This window comes from Apis florea, unplaced genomic scaffold, assembly GCF_048593485.1.
Source record: "Apis florea isolate Af1SG1 unplaced genomic scaffold, ASM4859348v1 contig_3158_pilon, whole genome shotgun sequence".
Lineage (NCBI taxonomy): Eukaryota > Metazoa > Arthropoda > Insecta > Hymenoptera > Apidae > Apis > Apis florea.
The window spans coordinates 3,369,590-3,387,614 of record NW_028256713.1 but is presented as its reverse complement, the minus strand read 5'-3'; the positions used below and the strand labels follow the sequence as shown (position 1 = coordinate 3,387,614).

At 30.7% G+C, this 18,025-nt stretch overlaps 1 protein-coding gene and 1 long non-coding RNA gene across 2 annotated transcripts in view; one reads left to right on the top strand and one right to left on the bottom strand.

Moving 5' to 3' along the window:
- LOC100863946 (monocarboxylate transporter 10) overlaps positions 1-10,643 on the bottom strand; it is an 83,074-nt gene extending 72,431 nt beyond the window's left edge. The window contains exon 1 of the mRNA XM_086909400.1: positions 10,372-10,643. The gene's annotated coding sequence lies outside the window, so the exon portion shown is untranslated. The remainder of the gene's footprint in view (positions 1-10,371) is intronic.
- Positions 10,644-10,820: 177 nt separating this feature from the next.
- Positions 10,821-12,420, top strand: LOC147657441 (uncharacterized). The gene is made up of 3 exons (XR_015292379.1): positions 10,821-11,040; positions 11,282-11,443; positions 11,896-12,420. It is a non-coding gene; the product is annotated as an uncharacterized LOC147657441 (long non-coding RNA).
- Positions 12,421-18,025: the final 5,605 nt, after the last annotated feature.

The following is an 18,025-nucleotide window of genomic DNA, read 5'->3' as shown; positions in this document are numbered from 1 at the left end:
CAATTTTATATTTTCTCTCTATATTTTTTTCTTTTTCTTTTCGTGCGTTAAAAAGAAGCCATCAATTTGAGAAAAAAACGTCGTTCAACGTAAAATCGGACAATTCGTTTCAACAGCACCCAATACATCGTTCGATATCGAGAAAATTGATAAGATCGCCATCTGTTTTTTCAAGCGAACGAGACGGGGGCCAAGATGCTGCAGACAGTTGGACGTTGGAAGAGGCTTATCAGAATCGAATTGGTTTCCAACGGGAGGACGTATCATCGTTTAAAATCGAGGATAGAAACAAAAGGTCAGTTATTTCTATATTATCAATTATTTTCACGGATGGAGAAGAAAAGAAGAAGAAGAAAAAAAAAAAATATCTAGAAACGAATGAAAATTTCGTTTAATTTTATTCGTGGATAATTTATTTTCAAATTTGTAATGTAAAATTACAAATTTCCGAGAAATTGGACGACATTGTTAATTTAATTTAACAAACGTTCGCGATAAACGCACGTTGAAACGTGCGATTCTACGAGAATATTCGTGCACGAGAAGGCAAGAATATTCACAACTTCCATATCTTTCTACTTCTATCTCTCGTTTCCAATAAAAAAAATTCTGTCTCGTACATTTGTCTGTCACGGACACGTTTGACACGCTCGACTCTTTGTGAACGGATGGATTAACAATTTCGACTTCAATCGGGATAGTTTCTCAGATTCGAAATGAATTTGTAAATTTATACAGTTGGAAATTGTCGTTTCCATTTCGATTAGAATCCGATCCTTTGAAATATTAACCGAGATCTCGAAAACTTGAAAATTGTTAACGAGCATTCGTTTCGAATGGTTTTCTACTCAAATTTCTACTCATATCGTAACAAATTTAAAAATTTATTCGAGCGATCAATCGAACGGTTCGATATATTAAAATATCGAATAAAATATCGATTTTTCGTGTAACAAAGTTATAATAATTTTTCGGGATGGGTCGGGATGGGCAGTTTATATCTTTAACGATATAAATGCAATTTATATTTCGATGGCGAAAAAGTGCCAGCTATTAAAGTTTAATCGAATAAAGGTTGATATTCCGTATCAACCAGTTCGCATTACGATGAAACGAATGATAAACGATGGAATTTCAAGTAGTATCGCGATGATAGATCCGCTTCGAGATGAATCGAGCCAACAATATCCGTTTTTTATTGTTGCAAATTGGAAGAGTTAATAGGCGCTCGATCAAAGAACTCGGTACAAGCGTGATAGCTCGAGAGCATTTTGCGAGACAATTTCGTGCAAATAATACTCGTGTGATTATAACGAATTATATCCAGGACGAAATTCATCGATGCATTAATTTCCATCCTCTGTATCACTATTTGATACAGATCGTTAAAATGAACAATGTTTCCGATTTCTTTTTTTTCTCTTTTTGAAAATTATAATTATGAACGTTTCATTACGTTTCATTGGCGAAAAAGAATTTCGAAAATGGATATTTTTACTCGTCCATGCGATGTTTAATTAATGCTCTCAACATTCGTGTACAAAAGCATCGCCCCTCGATCACAGGCTAATTAATAGGTGTAATGTTTTATCGTATTTAAAATTTCAATTTGATCAATGAGAAATATGGACATGGAATTTTTTTTTTTTTACAATTCGTTTTATGATATATATTCGTTTTCGACTCTCTTTCGAATTTTAATTTCGTAAAAATATTCGTTAATTATCGATTTGGATGATCAAAGATTTAAACGTGATCGATTCTTTCGACCACGAATTTTTCACGAATTTTGGAAAGAAATACCTTTCCCGATCCTTGTTCGTTCAGAAACGATCGAGAAGGGAGACAATAACCATCGACAAAAGAGGCCGACGAGGTCGAATTAATTCGATAATGCGGTGATCGCCGCGCATCACGTCCCAATTGCTCAAACCTCTCAAGTTTTCCCGAGTCTTTGGAACTTCTTGGCCGACCAATTGATCGGCGAAGCGAGTAAGAGAGTTGCTACGACCAGAAATTAGAAGTTCGAGACACGTATAATTGGCGAAAGATCGAAGAAGAAGTTCGCAAGGGAGGATAAAAAAAGGAAGAAGGGCAAAAAAGAAATAAACGATTTCTATTAAACTTGTGAAAACAGAGGTGAAGTAGACTATTAAAGACTGTATTCTTTGAATCGTTGCAAAATTTGGAACGTTGAAAACACAGAAATTTATTTATGATCGTCATTGAAAACATTTGGTTCAAAGAATACGATAATTTTTCAACAATTATCTATTCCACTATTTCCGTGAAAGAAGGAATCCATCATTTATACAGATTATTTACGCGTGACAATTTATCCAGCACGACGTTGAAACGAAGATTTTTAATTAGCGAGCAAAGGATAAATAATATGTAACATCGAGCAACAAACAAACCTTTTGCTTTTTGTTGTCTCGATTTATATCGAGAATATCGTTTAATAATTACGTTTGTTTTTGCGTGGCATGCTCCTTTCATGGAATCGTTAATAATAATATTTTAATGAGAAAATAATAAACGGAAATGGAAGAAAACACACGCAAAAAGAAAAGAGATCTAGGCAAAAAAAAAGTTGATTGAAACGAGAGGAGAATCGATTATTCGTGAAAAACAACACCTGGATGAAAGAAAGAAAGTAGAAATAAAACAAGAAAGAAACATAGACAAATAAAATTGGTTAGAACGTGTAGAATCGATCGTTGATACGTGGTTGATAGTTGTCCAGTAGCACGGAAGGAGAGACGCGCACGAGAAAATCGTCGGATCTATCTCGATTTTAATTAAAATGGATTCACTCTGCAATCAAGCGTTTATTTATTAATTAACGCCGTTGTTATTTCGGTGACCGATGAGATACAGCAAAAGGATCGATCGTGATTTCCCGCGGTGGTGAAAATTATTGAAAATTATGCACCGCCGTGGTAACAAATTGAAATCCGAAAAACGAGAACGATATTACGACGGCGTGGGTGAGGAGTAAAAAAATCGGTGATGGATGCCGATTCGAAATACGAGTTTGCAACGATTTCCAGCCGTTTCGCGAGTAAAAAGTATGGGGAGGCATATAGCGAATATCTTATTGAAAAATTGATGACATTCAAATATATTAATTAATTAGAGCTGTTAATTTATTAATATTTGAATATTTTCTTCAATCTTCGAATTTTATTAAAACGTACGAGCAAATTAATTGCAAGTTAATGATATTAGAAATCAAAATGTGAATTTAACTTATTTAAAATAAGAAGCAAATAATTTGTATAATTTTATTTAAACTCGTAATTCATTTTTATACTCGTGTGTAATTAAAATAACATTCAAATTTTTCGTGCGCAATAGAAGAATGGAAAATGTTGGGACAATAGGAAGAATATTTGTAGCAAAGTAGTAAATGTGAAAATAGATAGTTTCGTCGTTCTAATTAACCGGCCAGTCCTGATCTATTTCGAAGATATTGATAAAACCGGAAACTGATATCGAGTTAACCGGAATGAAGTTGTATTCGGGAAGCGTTTCGTTTTATCGTGTTTGCGCCCCTGTTGTTCGGAATTGTTGAATCCGAGTTGTTCACGAAAGGAGGATGGTAGAAGTGGGACATGATCGATAGGTGATAGTAGTAAAATAGGTAAATCGTATTTGGAATTCCGATATCGTAGATTCTAAATCTCCAGAAATCGAATTTTAATTCAATTCGAGCTCTAGGGTCTAGGAGAGGTTTAATCCGAATTTCCAATGCTTTGAGAATCCTGAGAGAAATTGAATTTTAAGTCGTTGGAAATCTAATACGTTTTAAGATACTAGATCAGGCGTACTGTATTTTAAACACTTTCGAAATGAAGCTTTGGACCGATTTCCAAATGAAATGGTCACCAGTGTTGTGGTAATACTCTCGTACTTTTTATTTTAAATTTCTTAAATTATATTTCTACCTCTCTTAATTCCGAGATTTTCTTCTCGTTCCTTTCTTCGTTTTCTTATTTCAAATTTAGAACGTTCAACTTTACGAATATTCCTATCGTAAAAAATAAGAAAAATCTTCCAAATTTTCCGAATTTGTTCTGAAATTCCTTTCGTATCTTTTATCCACGTTAAATCTAAAACTTATTTAATACAAAAATACAAGAACAGATATATCAAGAACAATAAAATTCATTTTTCAACCGAACGGATTCCGATCGAAAGGAAGAAAAAACTTTGACTTTTCAATCAAAACACGTTTCTCGACGAAATAACAAAATCTAAAGCGAATCGACGAAAATACATCGGGTCTAGCATACGATAATAACGAGGCAAAGCGTTAAACATAAGCAAACACACCGAAACAGCCAGACAACCCAGAATCAATTTCAAACGGAATTTTTCTCCGACTCGGTTCTATCTGTTCGAGACTTGTTTTTGATTCGTCCATCGATCATCGGCCAATTAACCTCGTGCCGGACCACCGATTAATTGGAACATGCACGTAAATGCGCGTCCAATTGCGACTCGCCCTTCCGAAAATCGCTAATTAGCTGGTAAACTCGGGCTCGATCACGATATCTTGAACGTCAAACGCCGTGGATTAACCAAATTCGTCGAGGTTGAGGCACACGAGGCATCGCATTGTTCCAATGGGGCTCGTTATCGCTCGGCGACGACAGCCCAATGCTCGATCGAACGATCCCTACGGTGTAATGCTGGCCTATGTGTTGTTTCTATGATTGGTCCACGAGGAGAATAATTTTGGTTTCTTTTCTTTCTTTCTTTTTTTTTTTTTATGTGTGTGCGTATCGGGAGAAAATTAGATCAAGAAGAATCGTGGAAATTGTGTTTTGGCGAGACTCGTCGTGATTAAGATTTTGAATGAAAATGAATCCAGTGATTGGAATTTGTTTAAGATTTGATGTTAGGTTTGTTTGGAAGTTTTACTTGATGAAGGAATTTCGTCCATGATAAAAATGATTTTTGCGATGGAGCTTTGATGTTTGAATACTAATTGTGGATATTTGTTAAAGGGAAGAATTATTAGATTAATAGATTTATTTGGAATTTGATGGAAAATAAAAGAATCAATGGTATATACGAATTTAATGGAAATTCGATGGAAAAATGTAATCTATTAAATGAATTATAAATTGAAAAAGAATATATTTAACGAAATATATGAATAACGAATAAAATGAAAATATTTTTGAGAGATTTTCTTATACGAAAAAAATGCAATAATCTTATATATTTAGCTTTATTTGTTTAAAAATATACAATTTCACGAATTTCAAATTTATTAGAGATTTATTTGGATGAATTATATATATATATCTATCTTGACATTAATAGCTCTCTCCTCGTGCTTCGAGTCGAAGATTGCAGTGGTGTAAATCGTTCTCGATTATAATTATAGTATACGTTTCGTGAGGCTATTCCTATCTAAAATTAGTATCCTTCGTTTCATCGCTGGATCTGGTTGGAGGAAAGAGGATGAAGACGAAGCCTTGTCAGAGATTAAATGCCTCTTTTAATTTGTTATTTCGTGGGCTTCCTCCAGCGGTTAATGAGAAAAATATTTAATCTTTCAGTTGAAATTGAAAGAACGAAAAACTGCTCGAATTAATAAATCTTCACATTTAATTCTATTATTATACAACTTTTTGATAAAATTTATATTCGTAAAAATGTACATATACAAAAAAGGTTAAAGAATCCAACTTCAATAAACTTCAAACTAAGACGATCATCGAACGATTAAATCATTAAAAATACAACAAAAAGAATCGAAGAATATAAAGTCTATTCCAACACAAGATATCAAAAATATCAAAAACAATCGAACTCTCTGCCGAGATAAAACGCCAAAATAAATCATCGTCAACTCGAAACGATACGAAACAATCCCAGAGACAATCGAATGATAGCCACACTGACAGTCGCCAGTATCGTTTGCTTCGACGTTCCAACGATTCCTCGACGATCGGTAAAGTCGATAAAAAAAAGGACGAACGAGCGAGAGTCGAATGTTCTTTGCCGCGCCTCACACTCGAATCGAAACAACCAATTTCCGGGGACGTCGTCGGCCGCGACGTCGATCTAATGGCCCGTCTGACTCCTCGTTACGTTCAAATCTCGCCGGACGCGGTTGGAATGGAACGGAAACTGCGAACAAGAGAACTGTTGCGCGAAACGATACGGTTTTTGCCCTCGCCGGATGGATTTCGTGCAGGCGAAATTTATCTCGAAAGCTTTCGACTCGAGGATTGATAACATCTGTAGCGATAAAATCGCGATCCTGCACGAGCATTAAGACATTTCTGATATAATTTATTGGAAACAGATGTGGTTAAAATATATGCAAAAATGAGAATTTACTTTGGTTTTTCAATTTTGTGCGATGAAATTAAAATATTTTGTATGCATTGTACTCTTTTAATTAATTAATTCAGAATTAATTATAGAAGATTTTTTTAAGCTTTTGTCGTTATCGTAAAAAATTTGTAAAGAGTTCTCACTACAATCGATATTGAATGAGGTCTAATTAATTAAAGTTGAATTCTCTCTCTCTCTCTCTCTCCCCAATATAATCATCAATAGAATCCAGTAAAAATCTCCAGTTCAATCGTTACATCGAAATAACGAAGCTCCCTTTTTAATTTTAACAAGACTATCGTCTCTTAAATAAATTTCCCACGACAAAAAGTAAACGAACGAACAAACATCCTTCTAACAGATCGAATCACCCGTTGACCCTCTCCCCCACTTTGCACACTAATCAAAATCAATCCCAAACATTCGAGTTTCGCCGGTATACACGGAAGCAGTATTTGCCTTCAGCAACACGGGGCCCTTCTCGCTACACGTCCTCTCGAGGTCCGGGCAATCAAGGGAATTAAGGGACAGGGGAGGGGCATTAAGGGACAGGGGAGGCTCGTCCGCAACGCCACGATCTGCATCTTGTTTGCGGATGAGCGGATCGAACGTAAACACGCGGGAATTCGCGAGGCTACACCCTCCCCCGTAATCCCGTAAACGGAACGACACGTGCAAGCCACGATCGAGCGCCTTTTATCCCATTTATTAATATAATCCCCTTTCGCACGACCTTCTCGATCTAATAAAAGATCGCCGTTCTCAATGGAGAATGCGTAGAAATTTTACGGGGAAATATTGCTCGCGGACGATTTAACCAATTCTCTTTTTTAACGACGGATGTATGCGGATCATAATAATAAGTCGAAGAGAGAATAGATATTCGGTATGGAATGATTTTGATTATTGTGATGTGGATTGTTATATGTAGAAGAAAAAAAGAGATGTAATGGAATAATCTGTGTTTTCACTTGGACTGAATATTCGGAATGAAGATTTTTAATAAGATTAATAAAATGATAGATAGGTCAATTTTTCTATTTATACATTTTTTTTTTTTTTTTTTAAGAAATCGGAAATTATCTAAATTTTAATATTCTAAAAGAATGAATCTAGGGAATCATTGACTTTCATTGATTCCAAAAAAAATTATTCTAATCAATTCTAATTCGAATAAATTTTAGAAATTGCTTAGAATGCTCCTCGGGTAGATTAAAATTTCTAATTTTCTCCTGTTTCGGGGATTTCGAATTTTCGAATGGAAGAAGAGAGAAAAAAAAAGAGAGAGAGAGAAAATTCCGCGTAACAAAATCTGGGGCGTACCATTAAAGACAGGAAAGAATTAATCGAGCCGATTACAGCCAGCTATAATTTTGCACGCGTAAATACTCGATGATTGTCGATCCAATGTTAATCGATACGTAGATTTGGAGCAGAATCGTTTGCAATACGGCAATCAACTCATTTCGACGGCTTTTGGTACTTAGCCGAGCTTCCGATTGATCGTGTATTTGATCAGCTGCAGATCAATGGGGAAATAGAGATTTGTGTCCGTGGATACATTTACGCGTTTTTGCCCCAAAAATCACGGTTTCGGTATTTAACCCGGAAATTGGAATTATTTAATGCAGTATCGGGCCAGAGATCAAACGTGTTTGCATATTTGTAAAAGGTTGGATAAAATCGTAATATTGTTCCTTTGAATATTTCAATTTGATTTGACGAGTTTCGATTAAAATTGAAAATAAAATCGTAAATTTGGAAATAGAGAGTTGTTTTACATTTAAGCAAATTAATTTAAAGGTATACTTCGAATATTTAATGTTGAATTAATTGATTCAGTCGATATTTAATTTGATTAAAAATTTGTAGTGCTTTTTTTATATTTTTAATTTTTTATAATATCTTACGAAAAAATATCCGAATAAAATAAATTAAATTGTACGAAAAATTATATGTAACTTATGTACGTTTCCACGAAGATTGATTAAACAGAAAGAATCGATCTATAGAATATAGATAGATTAATAGTAACACAATATTATCGAAATATATTTATGCATATTTTATAATTAATATATTTCAACACAATTTAATTTATTATATCAAATATTTATATCGCTTATTATATAAAATACATTCTAATGTAGAAGTTACGTAAATTATCTATTTAATTAAATCTTTTAGACTTTAAATGATCATTCGAAGATAACTACAAAGTTCTGATAATCTCAAAGATTTGAAATGTTAAATTAAATAGCACGATCGTGAATCGAGTCTTAAACTCGTCTCGTAAGAGATATTTATCCAATCAAATCTAACTACCAACAAATAGAAAGTTATTTAATACGAAATTCCACAAACTCGAAATCCTTAAACGGTTTATTTTTCCCCGGACAAAGGAACTTTCATCGAAGTTACTTTCCGATAGAGCCGAGTATCACTTAAAACCGGTTTATCTTAATTTCAAACCAAGTTCGAGAGAGCTCCCAGAGCTCCTCGTTTTCACGAACGGAGTAATGGGCTCTTTCAGCCACTGATACCGTTACACTCTGTCTCCGGTTCCGCGTTCTTTTTTTCCTCTCCCTTCTCTCTTTTTTCCTTTTCTTTTTTTTTTTTTTTTTTTTTTCTTTTTTACAGAGTTCTCGTACGAGTGCAAGCTTTTAAAGAAGACCTATGCGACGATTTCAGAAGCGCTGTTCTGGTTCACCTAAATCTTTGCTCTATCGACTGGAAACCCCTTCTAGGGGACGCGTTACGATCACGAGAACCGAAGAATTCCTCCACGGATCAACGATTCGCGACGCATAATTGAATCGAGTTCACCCATCGATTGACCAACTTAACACCGTCATACTTTTTTTCCCTTGATTTGTGTTTGAATGTGACCGGGCACGTTTGGAGAGAGAAAAAAAAAAAGAGCAAAAATCGTGTCCGACAATGTAACCGACAATGTTATCCAAAGTTAAAATACGCGTTGAATAGATCGGAGGGAATTTGAATTTTTTGAAAGGGTTTAGAAGCACCGTGCAGAAGCTTCGAAATTAAAACGTTAAAAGGTATATTTGAAATTGGAAATCGAGATGCTCTATCGGGGCTATTTTTCTGAAAAGGTTTAGATTTTATTGATGATAATAGATACAGGATGGATCTAATCTAAGTTAACGACTTTTCAAGAGTGCTCAACATTTGAGGTTCGTTGGATCTTCTAGTTTATGCGGCATATGTACACCGTATTACATCGTAAAAAGACAGACAGAATATTCGTACAGGAATAGTAAAAAATTTCGCCTAGCAAACCCTGGAGAAATACACGGAAAGTGGATACTAGACCTATATATGCTTGTTTTTCGAGTGTTCTACTTTATGGCTATAGCTTTGCAAGAATTTCGAATGTATTGATGCAATCGAGTACTTGTAATTTTGAAATTCATGTCGATTCTGAATAAATCTGTAATATGGTCAATATCTGGATATTTGTATCTAAGAATATTGAAATATTAAATTGGCTTATAACTGCAATGTGGAAAAGAAATAAAGCAAGAAATAATATTAACGAAATTTTAATATTAATGATAATAATAATATAAATGGCATAATGTTAATAACAATAGTATTAAAGCAATAATAAAAATTGAAAAATGAAAAATTTTGAATAATTTTATTATTTATTAATTTTTATTTTAAATTTAATTATTCGGTTTAATATATCTGTTATTTTGTGTTGAATAAATTTTTAAATTGGAAATAAATATTTATTTATAATTGGAATATTGATTATTGAAAAATTTATTAAAAATATTTTTTGGAATTTATAAATTATGTATAGAATTATTTATTGGAAAATTAAAAAACGACAAATAAATTTCAACGAAATTCAACTATCAAATTAAAATAGATTGTAAAATGAAAATTTGTATGCTAACTAACAATCGTGAACAAATGTTATATTTTTTTTCGAATTTTGCAAAATTGAAAAATTAAAAGTTAAAAAATTAAATTAAGATTTACCTGAAATTCAATTTCAAATATGGCGATGTATAGTATCTATCCAGAAAGTCACGAAATTCACGACTTGTTTCTACAATATAATTTAATTCTAACTCGTTACACTTCATAATTAACACTATAATTTATCACAATTTTGTGTCACTATTAATAATTACTCACAAATTGTCAATTTTCTTTATTATATTACGAAAAACAGTTAAAAATTTGTATAAATATCGAGAACGAATCAAAGATGATACGAACAACGTAACTGCGCAGTATAAACTAATTCGTGATGGAACTAGTCTAGTCAATAGTCAGTTTTATATTTCTATTTAAATTATAATAACTTTTTATATCTGATATTTTTTATAAAATAATTAAATTAAATATTAATAGGATTTTTAAATCAATAGATTCAAATTTATTTATATATGATTTTAATCTTAAATAAAATGATTCATTATCTTATTGTATAGAGTAGTATTTCATCAGTATTCATCTACCATGACACTCACCAATATTTTTAAACATAGTAACTTCGATTTTATAATATCCGTTAAATATTTTAACATATTTTATACTGAAGTATAGTTTCATGAAATAAAAATTCAAAAATAACAAAGTTAACAAAGAGAATGAGCAAATTGAGAGATCAACTCCGAAATAAAAATAATTCTTTTTGGTGTGGTTAGTTTTTCCATATTACGTCATAATTAATAATTCTGGAACATTCCATTTCTTGCATCGAGTCGCAATTTTTTTTCGCATTAATTCACAATTCAATATATTTTATTTAAAATTTAATTATTTTTTTCTTGAAAAATCTTTTTTCAAAAAAAAATTAAATTAGCTAGGATTCTAAAATAATTAATTACTAAAAAAAATTAACATATAAAATGTGATTTCAATTTATAAAATTTTTTTGTAGTGATGGTTATCCTGATCATCTACGTTCTAATTGGATTTGAACACTTAATCAAATCGTGATAATTAGATAAGAATCATTGAATCACCACATGAATCATCTCGAAATTAATACTTCAAAATAATAATGTGCTGCAATAATAACTGTAAAATTTCGACAATCAAGGTAAGAATCAAAAGAATTGATTTTCTCAGCATTATTGTTGCGCAATATTTTTTTAATCGAAACAATATCTGACACAGCTGAATTATCTTATTTGCAATTTCACTTTTCGCATATTTTTAATATTCAAAGATAAAAAAGATAAAAGCATTTCTTACATTTATCTTAAATCGTTTCAGTCTTCGAGTCACTGTAAAACGATTAATTTTTTTCTTGTATTTGTGAGGTTAACCAATATATATATTCTTTTACGCATCTATTATAATTTATGATGATAACGTTTTCTCGATTATCTTTAACCTAACTTCGTGATTCGTAATTTCGTAATTTTGTTTCAACATTCTCATTTGGATATTTTAGACATTGAGATCATTATTAACATTATAACTTGTCGCTCTCTTTAACGATTTCGGTATTTACACATAGATTATTCCACTGAAAACTATGATTTGTAGAGAATATCGACTTCAATCAGAATCGCGTAACACCCCGATATTATCCTGTCCCAACGTTGCCTGTTGAATAAAGCAAGATGCATAAAGCAGCAGCCGGGTAATGTGTATGCCACTGCTACATCTGTGATTTATACCTGCGTACACAAGCATTCGCATTTCCGGAGGCACAACCGAGAGAAATGGCATCTGTTACCATTTACCCGTTGTGCCAGATTTTGCTTCTAAAACTGTCGCCGGAACGCCGATTTTCGTTTTTTTTTTTTTTTTTTTTTTTTGTTTTAATCTTCCTGAAATATCAGTCACTTTTTGTCGTAATTAGTTATTCCGTGAAACATGAATCGATACGAATATCATTCACGTGATTGCAAATAAATTACGATAAAACTTGATGGTTATTTTTTTTTTTTTGTCATTAAGAGTTACGCCTCTGAGATATGTTCGAACATGCAAGATAAATCGCATGTAATTTGCGATTCGCAGAATTGTATTTCATATAGAAAAATATAATATTTTTTTCATCTATAATTATATTAATATAATTTCATTTTATTATATATATAACGAAAAAAAAGTGAAATTTAAACATGAATTTTATTGATCAATGAATTAATTTCTTATTCGTGTACATATATAGTGACCAATCGAATTAATCGCATCGATTGTCTTTGCAATAAATTTTCGACGGATCGAAAATATAATCGAGAACCATCGAATTCAATAGTCGATATTTTATTCTGATTATAGTGTTCGCAATAATGAACGACGAGGCAATTTGTATGTAAAGCATTTTTCATAAATTTTTAAGGAGGCAAGAATAGTTGGTGCCTAGTGTTGTGATCATACGATTCATAGATTCATAGACCAATTCACATCGATGCATTGTGCAATGCGAATACACATATTGACTTGATTATTAATGGTACTGATTATCGATTAGTTATCGATATTAACAATAGCTTCAATATAAAAAAGTAAAAGTGTTACACGAATTTTTCTTAGTGATTATATTTCTATTAAAGGCTATTAATTTTAAAATATAATCAATATGCATATGGATTTACATAATTCGATAGAATTTCTTGTTAATTGCTCTTTAATATGATTACAAAAGTAACATTTATCGATAGTCTATATTATCGACATATGTATGTATATCGATAACAATATCGTTAATAGGCGCCACTATCGAAGTTTGTTCGAGAATCTCTCGAGCGAGGCAACCGCAATCAGCCTGTTCGAGGTTTCCGAGTATCCGTGGCTCTAGATTTCTATTACAATTTGTAACTCGAAACTTCTGCGATAATACTCCCAATGGAATATTAACCTTTCGCGACTCTTACCAGTGATTAATAATGTGGCACAACAACGAGATTGCATTGCCCGACTGTGGTACAAGAATTAAAACGCCATGATTGACAATAAATCGATTATAAACAAACCAGAGTGAAGTGAACGTTGTATCAGATTTTTTCCGAATATACTTTAATACAAAAAAATATTAACGCATCCTGATAGGTTTCATTTTTCTTATTTTTTAATATCTTATTATCATGAATTCTCATTAACTTTCTCACAATTCTTATTAAATATTTTTGTATATATTTGAATTTAGGTTACGTGACGCAGCTGAATTTTTTTCATTTGCTTTTTATAATATTTCTACTCGCTAGATTGTTATAAATGTTCGAATTTTATTAATTTCATCATGCTTTATGATGTTGAATTCCAAGAGAAAATATTCCCATGTCGTCAGTTGCACGTGACACATCGAATTAAGTCGAGAAATTTCTCAAGAGTCACTGGATTATATTTAACTAAAATCCTCCAAATATCCAATATTTCTGTGTCCTCTCCCCTTGTCAGTAACATTTCTTTTTTAAAAGGGCTCTCTTTAAAACTTCTTGAAACTCGTTATTCATTTGACTTTATTATGAAAAAATTTCAATTTCTATGACCAGAGGTAATTTTAATAAATCCATTCAAGTAGTCCTATAAAGAGAACTAAAGAAAGGAATGTTCAAAGGAATTACTTTACTATTGAAAAGAATTATTTCATATATTAACAAATGTTCGTATGCGAAACTATAGAAAGGGTTCTTTTAATATATAATTTAATCTGCACATTGTTCCAGCTATTTTTGCATCATTTCTCAATATTAAGCCACACAATGATGATTTAATAATAGATTAGTGATCATCTTTTAGTTAAATATCATGAGAGACACCATGAGAATCTATGTGTCAACAAACAAACCTAGAGGTTTTTCTAACATTTTTTTGCAATTAGTTCCTATAACTAACACTTGAGGCGCTTTTCTTATTCTAGGAACATTAACACGCCACTTTTTGGACGTTTGGGGAATTTAGTTATTATGTTGATTGATAGTTGGTTCCACTGACATGTGTAAGAAGCGTAGATCATGATTATTTATCAAGAATTTTTCAGAATTGAAGATATATAATTTAATCGGTAGCTCTTTCTTTTTTTCTATTAAGAACTTGTTGCAAAATTTTATCTTCCAACATTATGATTGTAAAAGAGAAGTCTAAAAAAATTATATTGCTTTTTATAATTTATTTAGTTGACATTCTAAATTTTAAAATTTATGTACTTTTATAAAATGAATTATTTTGTGAATAACACATATTAAAAAATATTAATGATCAGAAATGAGGGATTAATATAAATTCCATTAAAATTCTAATCCAATCATAATCTGCGTTTTAACCACAACCTGATATGTGAATATTGCCAAAGATATTAGTTTGTTATTTCATATAATTAATAATTGAAAATGAAACTACATTATGTAGCTATGATAATTTCAAATAGAAAATAATTCTACATAAAAATATTTAGATATTTAAAATTATTGCAATCATATTGCAAATATAACTGTCATAAAAATTTATTTTTTATATCCTATATGGACATGACAAATCAACATTACTGAAAGGATTATATAAAACATATTTAAAATCCTTTTTTTTTTAAATATATAGTTAACAAGAGAAAAAAACAATTGTCAATAAATGTAATAATCCTGCATTGGATTATTTTCACAAAATTGCATATAGAATTTCCTTTCTCAAATAATCGTATTGAATTTTTTTGAATTTCGAAAACAAGTCCTTTTTTTTTTATGCGTTTAAAATTTATAATCGTCCAGAATCATAATATGATTCTGTTTTATTAACAATAGAGATTTTGCTTATCGATTCTTTGTTTACTCGACAGTGTCATATTTAAAACGATTTTCGAAATTTGTTTCATTTGATTTGGGCAAAAGCATTGAATTCGCAATGTGCTTTATGAGGATTGTCAACCAGAGATTCCACGGATAAAAACTTGTTGATAGATTTATCGGAACGCGTTCTGTTATCAGATATAACAAAATTCATATCGTTACATGGAAATCAAAACGCATCTTAACTTTGATAAAATTGTCATTATTATTATGACGAATGTATGAACTACAAATTTAATTTTTTTAATTAATTTTTTGACAATCTTAATTAATTTTCTCTGTATAACAAATAAAAATTGAATATTATAAATAACTTGATTATTTAATTGAAAAATTTTATTAAAACAAATTATATATAATTTAATAGTAGATGCAAGAAGAAATTACTTTTTTACATTTAACGTTTTTTTTTAAATCTATAAAATTAAAAAAAGTTAATATTTTTTTTATAGTATCTATTGTAATTGAATATCAAGAATTAATAATAGATCAATTTAAATAATTCCTTTTCATTTATAAGTTAAAACAATACAATAATAATGTTAATTATCATGAATAAAGTCATCATCATAGGGGAAGAATAATAAATTCCTTATAGCAAAAAGATGATGTTCAATGAAGATGTTTATCAAAGAAATAATTAAAAAAAATAATTGTTCTAATTTTTTATGATAAAAGGATGATATTGTAGTAACAGAATAACGTGATTCATTAGCGTATTTAATTGCTCTTTGAACAATTAAGGTTACTTTGTTTCAGTTAATTAAGCGGCATCATGTTAACATTATCAGCGTCCTAATTCAATTAAATATACATCGCTTCTACTAATTAGCCAGCACGCGTATAATTAACTCGAGGAGCAGTATATAAATTTTATTGATTCCCTTTTTAGTTAATTTGGTCAAGAGATTTTCTTCCCTTTAAATTAAATCGTGTAAACGTGTATTTACATTTTCGTCCCTCCAAAACAATGCACATTTTCGAAAATTCGAACTTCTATATAATATTATTGAATATTTAAACGTTCAATATCTGTAAATAAAATGTATTCACCGATAGAAAGAGGAATAAGCAAACGAAGGAGAACAATAGAATTTAACCGCGTGCAATTACTCAACGGAATGCCAACTGTGGAACATTTTGCTAAAGAGTTATTGCAAAACGTGGCTGATATACCTATACGATTAATTCGCACGGGTGTTGCACATGATTTACAAAAGCAACATTGTTAAAACCGCGATAATTAGTCGGGTGCAATTAAGTGACGTAATCGGATTTAAACTCGCACGTTTCCGTTCCCGCGCATTCCCTTCGTTTCGAATCTTTCGAAAAATACTAGTATTTAGCAATTTAATAGTTTAATTTTATAGTGTTCCATTTATAAAATTAAAACGGGGATAAATTTTTGCAGTGCACCATTTATTGAGCTTAGATAAGTTACCATTTCAACGAAAACTTTGTTTAATTTTGAAAATCACAATATTTGTAAAATATTTAATTCATTAGGAGCAAAAAACATTCATATCTTTAATGTATTTTTAATTAAAATAACAATATTTCCATTATACAAATATAATATAGAAATAAAATTTTGCTTTACGGAATTAATTAATTTATCAGAATGACTAATTAACTATATGTATATATATATATATATACATAAAAGAGTAGTTTGTAGGATATCTATTATATAACATTATTTTAGAGATCATTTGGTATATAAATACGATGCTTATACACAATATGAAATAATATTTCAAATTAATCTCTCTCCGGTGGTTTATCTTCTATAATAATAAAATATCATTTCATTATTATTAATTATTATATAAATCGAATTTTATAAAAAATCATTTGATATTTATAGAAAAGTACGCTTCATTGAAATCTATTAATATAATATAATATAATTTTCTTCATAACCAAAAAAAAAAAAAAGAATTAATCCTTTAATAAAGAATCAACGATTCTTTCGAAAAATTTCATTCATTTTCCATAATCCAATATATTCTCTCGAAAATTATCCTCGATATGTCCTGAATCGAACTATTAATTAACCACTTTAATGCCACGTGGTTTATCCTACTTTGTCACTCTCTATAGAGATAGCTATTCATTAACTAAAATCGCTATATCTTCGCTCAAAACTCTCACAATCCTATCGAAGACCAGATGCGTTTATCGATCGATATAATACCGGATTATTTATCGATTTTAAGATCGATCGGTTCTATGTCTGTTCAGAGGACCTGATCAACATCTCGTAATTATTGAAATTTGAAGAAATATTTGATCCTGAAACGGAATTTTAAAATTAATCTTGAAATGTAAACGGATAAATATGCAAATATTTACCTTCTCTCTTTACTTCTTCTGATAATCTTAATTTTTTAAATTTAAATCTTTGGATAATTATTGTTCGTTGTACAAGTATAATTTTGTTATTAAAAACGTGTACGCTCATATTTACAATATGACAAAAATAATATATTGTTCGCAAATCATTTATCCATTTAACACCTTGTACGAGACGGCCGACATCTAATGCTGTTGAAATTTAAATGTATAATCGTGCAATTTTCCAAAAGATCTGCATGTATAATCGTGAAATTTTCCGAGGGATCTGATGGAAATCGCGGCGAAAGATTTATTTCCTTTTTTTGCTTAGTAAAAGGACACGCGGAACAGAAGGCAGTATATAACGTCTCTTTTTTTACGAGGCCACATTTTCCACGAATAGAATAGTTACCTTGAAAATGATCCTTTACCCTTATGTCGCGTTAAATTTGGTATTTTGTCTTTATACGTGACAAAAGAATCATGTTGGAGGGATGTTTTTTGATGAGGAAAAAAAGGAGTAACCGATTTTACCTTCTCATATT